Raw genomic sequence first — 6,000 nt, 5'->3', positions numbered from 1 at the left:
GCCGTGTTGCCATTCCAAGGTCAACCAGCATAAGGGGGAGCTCTTGAGGCGCAGCAGCCAGGCACGATTCTTTCTTGTATTGATGGGAAACCCCGGTCTTTAAGCCACACACCCGGAGCATTTTTTGCAGGCTGACAACAAGTACGCAATCGGTTTTGACACCGGGATGCAGTGCCGTGCTGCGCCACCCCATTGCAGCGAGGTTCTTGGTCGGCTATCCACTAGATGCTACCTGCCTGCATTGTCAAAGGACCTAGGAGTTGTCTTTACTTTCCACGCCACATAAAGTATGGCTTCGTGAAATTTCGTGTTGCAAAGTGGCAATATAAAGTGCAGAACGTCTTACACTTGTGCCATAACGTGGTACATTTCCATAGCTCAATCCATTTGGTGAGGTTTGACATACGGCAAAGTGAAATGTGATTACGGGCAGTGGCTGATTCCACGGCACATCGTGGGAAAGGGAGCAAGTTCGAGCAACGTAGGTCAGAAATGGAGGCAAACGAGGTCATTTATGCAAACATTGTGCATAAGCTGTTTTCTTGTAGTTTTCTTCTTTACGCTAATTAGGCCAGGGTCTCCTCTTGAGTGCTCTTTAAGTATGACGTAACTTTACGGTATGACGGAAAGGTTGCATTTGTGGTCGGTCACCTGTGCGGGAAATATGCACAGACGTTTCTTGTTTTTCTCTTTGGATGCCCCATTGCGTGTGGGGGTAAATGCAGGGGCTGGTTGTACACTTGAAAATGTGGTACGCACACAGTTGAACCCTGGTTTTGCAGCTTCCCACATGGTAGCACTTGTCCCGAGACACTTATCGTGGATCTTGCGAGCCCAACTGACCACCTAGGAATATTTTAGGAAGAAAACGGGCAGCCAGGTGCAGTCGTGCAGGGGGCCCGTGTCAAGCTTGTTGCTTGTGTAGGCATTCCCCACTGATCGGTGAAGCTCAGCCGTGCCGCATGTCCCTTGTACTGTGGCCTGCAAAGGGCAAGTCCTGATGAGTGTGCACTCTGGCCTATTGCCCTACGCAGGGCTGTGTCCGCGATGCGGGTTGCAATAGAGTACCTAGCGTGATGCGTGCGTACTGCACATGCATGGCTGTTCAGAGCAACTGGTGAACTTTCTGGTGTGTGTCGTGCCAGCCACTGGGCGCGCATGATTCAAGTGATTTTCCCTAGTGATTCCCTGTGTGACTCGCACCGCAAGCTCTTAGTTGGATGAGGGCAGGCAAGTTCTGTGCCGCCTTGAGCATGATCCTGCAGTCCTGTTCCGGGCGAAGCCTGCTGGCAGTGTTGCGGAGGAAAAGGCTTTTTTCACGAGACATGGCATGCACGTTTATTTGTGGCAAAAATTTTATTCCTTGTGCACAGGTGAACCTAGTGAGCAGGGAAAAGACATTGCCTCTTTTCAGTAAAACTGCAAAAGCTGGCTCGGGCCACAAGCCGCGTTGGATGCATTGCATGATATCAAACACAAACTGTTGCAGCTATTGCCGCAGGCACTTTTCTGTGGACGTTTTGCATACTTTCAAACGAGTTGATGCGTTCATTTTTTATTTTCAGTGAAGTTGTTCCCATTAAAAAACTACAAACAACACATTTTGAAATATTGCCGAAATGTCAGGCCCTGTTTCTCTGTATCTAGACAAGCTAGGGAGCTGTATTTTCTAAAGTATTATTCCCCCAACCTTTTAATTCTTGCAAATTTTAGTTTATTTGTAAAAAAGATTTCCTATGAAAAATGTGCTGCATTGCAGGCAAGTCACATTTTTCTCAAATTTAAAACCTAATATAAACAAAGGACATTTTCAAGTTCTTCCAAACTTTCATTAATCGAAGTGAAAGTTCTCTATTAGGGGCTTAAAAAACATGTTGGGCCATTTTTATAGTTCTGTAGCTACAAAGCACTTTCTAACTGTCCTGCGGTGACGCAGCAGCAAACTTATGATGGCAGCACACGAGAGATGGCCAGTACTACTAAAATAGCACCGAAGTGCAATTGAGGGAACCATGCTCTCTTGCCATTTGGGCTCAAGCCCAAACTTCAGCATTCACCTGCTTACTCAGAAAGTAAATAAAAACGATGTTTGCCTGTAGGCATGGAGGGAAGAAGGTTGACTTGGCCCTTTTTTTTTTGCACTTGGTCTCGCCCACACTGTGTTCTGTCCATGTGCCCTGCGAAAGCAGAAGACGCCTCCAGCGCATCATCTGCTCCCAGGTTCAAGCAGCTAGGAGGGGTCGTCGTCGATTGGCGCGAACGCGCTGCCGGCAGTGAGTCGGGGAAGTGTAGCCCCAGCATATCCAATCACGATGGGGAAAAATGCGAACATGGAGCGCCAGGTATTTGGCGCATACAGCTCAGCCTGGCGGCGCACAGCTGATCTGATGATTCGGGTCAATTTCGATATCCACTGGCTGTTGTAGCAAGTGTGCGTTCCCCAAGCACGAACTGACAACGGCTTTATTTCTCTTGGTCGCAAGGGTGCCCCCTGTCGGTACATCCCCCCTTGTTTTGGGATGAGCACTGCACACACGGTGCTTCACCACACAATCGCAAGTGCAGCCTGCTGGGCCTCGGGATCACTCTTCCATGCCCAGACACACGAAGAAGCAAACACTTGAAGACTGCGACTGGGGAAGCGAAACGGACTGTGTAGGAGGAACTAGCTCTGGCCTTCTGGCATTAGACTCGCTGCCAACACAGACCCTCCAACACGGGGATGCTGGACACTGGGACGAGGTGTAGCCGATTACGTCGGATAACTCCCTTCGGGGTCTGCAAGATGTAACACCGGGGACATAACACTGGTTGCAGAACCAACATGGGGCTATTTATGTCTTGCACCCAGACTTGCTCGTCATACTCGAGGGGGCGTTGTCCTTCGGTTGAAGTCCAGTGCCTGCTCCCTTCGACCGGCTGATCACCCAGGTTGAAGGACTGAGGCCATGGTAGCTCGAGCTGCTGCAAAGTCTTGGAACTCTCTCGAACTCTTGGAGTCGTGCAAGGCTTACCCTGTTGACGCCCGGAGTGTCCCTGTTAAGGCGGACTTCTGGGCAAGTTGGTATTCCAGTGCAAAACCGTTCGAAGCGCAAAACATAAATGAGGGACGACGAGAGAGCACAGGGACACGCGTTACTTCCAACTAAGATTTATTAGGAAAAGAAGGCATATATATTGTAGCGATGAGCTCCAGTAAGGAGAGTAAAAGCGTTTATAAACAGGGCGAACTTGTGCTGGCAAACACTGGCGATCCACAAGCAAGCTAGAGCAAGCGAGCTTGGACTTCTTTCTCCTCCGTCCACCAGTCAGCACATACCCATTACTAGAAACAGCCCCGTTAGCCGGTCGGGGATTGCTCCCACAATAATAAAGTCGCGGCATTATGCACAGAAAATCTAGGCAAGCAGTGCCAAGTAAGGATCATCCGCATTGCGCAGCAGGTCCTTGATGGTCCGCACCATTCTCTCCAATTCGCTGTTGGACTGCGGGAACCTGGGGCTACTGGTGACATGCTCGAAGCCTGTGTGAGTGTAGAAAAGTGCTTGGTTGAGAACTGTGGCTTGTCACTACGGACCACCTTTGGGACACCATGACTTACTGCAATGACAGCCGGTGACGTGGTCAAGCGCATACTGATGACTTCAGAAAAGTGTGACCTATTGTCAACCAGCAAAACATAACATTGACCTTTCAGGTGGAAAACGTCTACTCCAACCTCCTCCCAGGGAAGACTTGGAATCTGAGAAGCCATCATTGGGTTTCAGCACATTTGACACAGAGACAAGGCTCTTGATGTGGCTGCTCCCCACCATGCCGACTCCCAAGCAATGGCTTTGCATCGGTTGATACCTTGATGCATGTCGGGAATGAGATCAAGCATAGAACAGCACCACAATGTGGATTTCTTTCAGAAGCCCCCCGTCATGGACACTACCACTTGACAGGAAAGCGGTAGCTCTGACTGCCTAGGCCAGCCCCTGGTGCAGTATTCAAGTAGAAGGCTGCACTCGCCATCGTCGGCTTGGGCATCTTCCTGGGGAGAGATGAAGTGAGCTCTCCAACAAAGAGCGAAACTTGATCAGCAGAGTGCCCTGGTGGAGGATCATCCAGTGGTGCACACGAGAGTGGGTCTGTCGTGGCTAGAAGCTTGCCGGGTGTGTGGAGGACCTGGAACTGGAACCGTATCAGCTTCAATCTGAACCGTTGAATCCGCGGAGGCAGCACGAGCGCTGGCTGGCAGTCTGTTTCAGTGAAGAAGCTTGGACAACAGACACACTGGTCGCAACGAATCACACCATCCCATTGTAGCTTGTCCAATTCCACCTTGCAAGGGCAGGTGTCCTATACGCTTAAGAGTCTCGTCAAGTTTCAGGCAGATAGTGTGGGAAGTGTTCCAAGTTCTTGGAAAATAGCGACAGTCAAGTCTCGGCTGACCACAGGGTTATAGAGCCTCGGAGACATGGTCTAAAAACTTGCAGACGCCAAGGGATTAAATGGGCGGGCAGCCAAGCAGAGGAACTGTACCCGCTGCCGAGACGTAAAGCTGCCGCTTGGCCATGCCACGTCAAAGTAGGGCTGTTGGTTCCCACTCACAGAACTGGTAGGACGTCATTGCCCAGGCCCTTCAGATTGCCCTCGGGGTCCCGAAGCTTGGCAGAAGTGCCGGGAAATGCTGGACTCTCAACAACTGAGACTTCGGCGCCTTGAACGATGGCACGTGACCATCTACAAGCACTTCAGCGAACTTCGTGTTCCAGTGACAGCGTGAAGATCCATTGAACTGGCTGAAGTTTCCGCCTTTCCTTCCCGCCTACTTTTATAACAGTGAAGTTGTTGTTGCTGGCCATAATGTGTGCAGTGTACGTCGTCAGAAAATTCCTAGTCATAGTTACTCTTACCCTTTACACAGCACGCGCTTTACGAAAAGCGCCCGGCGTTGTCTAGGCTGGCGCATCACGCTCACAAAATACCGAGAAAACAGTTCACATGCATCTGCGCCTCAAGGTAGGAGCACAAGACAGCTCGCGCTCGCCCAGTTGGCGAAGCCGGTTGCCACCAGTTCTAGTGCGTGCTGACGTGTTCCACTTTGGGAGTATGTCAAAGCCTGCAAAAAATGATGATCCTGGCCCACCAGTGATGTACGAGGAAGGCGACATAAATGGATATCACAATTTCAAACCTAATGCAATGCGTGGTGGTGTGTCCTTGAGTGCTGTAGGGACGGACGGAGCACCGTATAAAGCCTGCATTTATATGTTGTTCCGCGGTCAAAAGTCAAGATGATGTGCTTGGTGGGAATCTCCTTGTCTCTCCGGATGGTGATGCGTCTCGCGGCATGACGCCATGATCCTTCAAGCCTGCCAGGAGATCCGCATGTGTTTCATTCAGCAGATCTGGCTCGGATATCACACCCTGCAAGCTGTTGAGGCTCCGATGGGGTGTGACCCTGATGTCTAGACCAGCCAGTCCTGAGCTAGAAGCTTTGTGGACTGCTGCTTGTCATTTGCTTCGATGAGTTCACCAGTCCTTTGTTTTTTGGCCTTATACGATTTTCCTATTATGGCTTCAAGATATTTTGCGATCAAGAAGACCGACTGCGATGCAAGAGGGTGGGCTGGACTGAGGGATTCCATGACAAGAAATAGAGAGTAATGATGCGGTTCAGGAAAAGTTAAGCATGGCAATGGGGGAAAAGATACTTCGGTGCGGCCCCTTTTCAGGGACCGATCACATTTCGGGGTGGGGGGGGCGTAGACAATACCATATAGCATAGCATGCTATAGCAGGGGACGGGGGTACTTTCTTTGCTCGGGTTACCCTGATACCGAGAGAGGTCCCGGAGCCCCCTGCCTGGTAAACAGACAGGGAGAGCCCATCTGCTGGAGCTTGACCTGGGCGCCGACGGCCACCGTTTGTGGCTTCTTACCCTTCACCTCTAAACACATCACCACGGTAGGTCACAACTTATGTTGGGGGGGCTCGGGGTCCGCGGTGTCG

The sequence above is a fragment of the Haemaphysalis longicornis genome, unplaced genomic scaffold (genome assembly GCF_048455015.1).
Source record: "Haemaphysalis longicornis isolate Haplotype H1 unplaced genomic scaffold, Haemaphysalis longicornis Haplotype H1 scaffold_2, whole genome shotgun sequence".
NCBI classification, from domain to species: Eukaryota; Metazoa; Arthropoda; class Arachnida; order Ixodida; family Ixodidae; genus Haemaphysalis; species Haemaphysalis longicornis.
The sequence above is the reverse complement of the archived record's forward strand: the minus strand, read 5'-3'. Positions refer to the sequence as shown.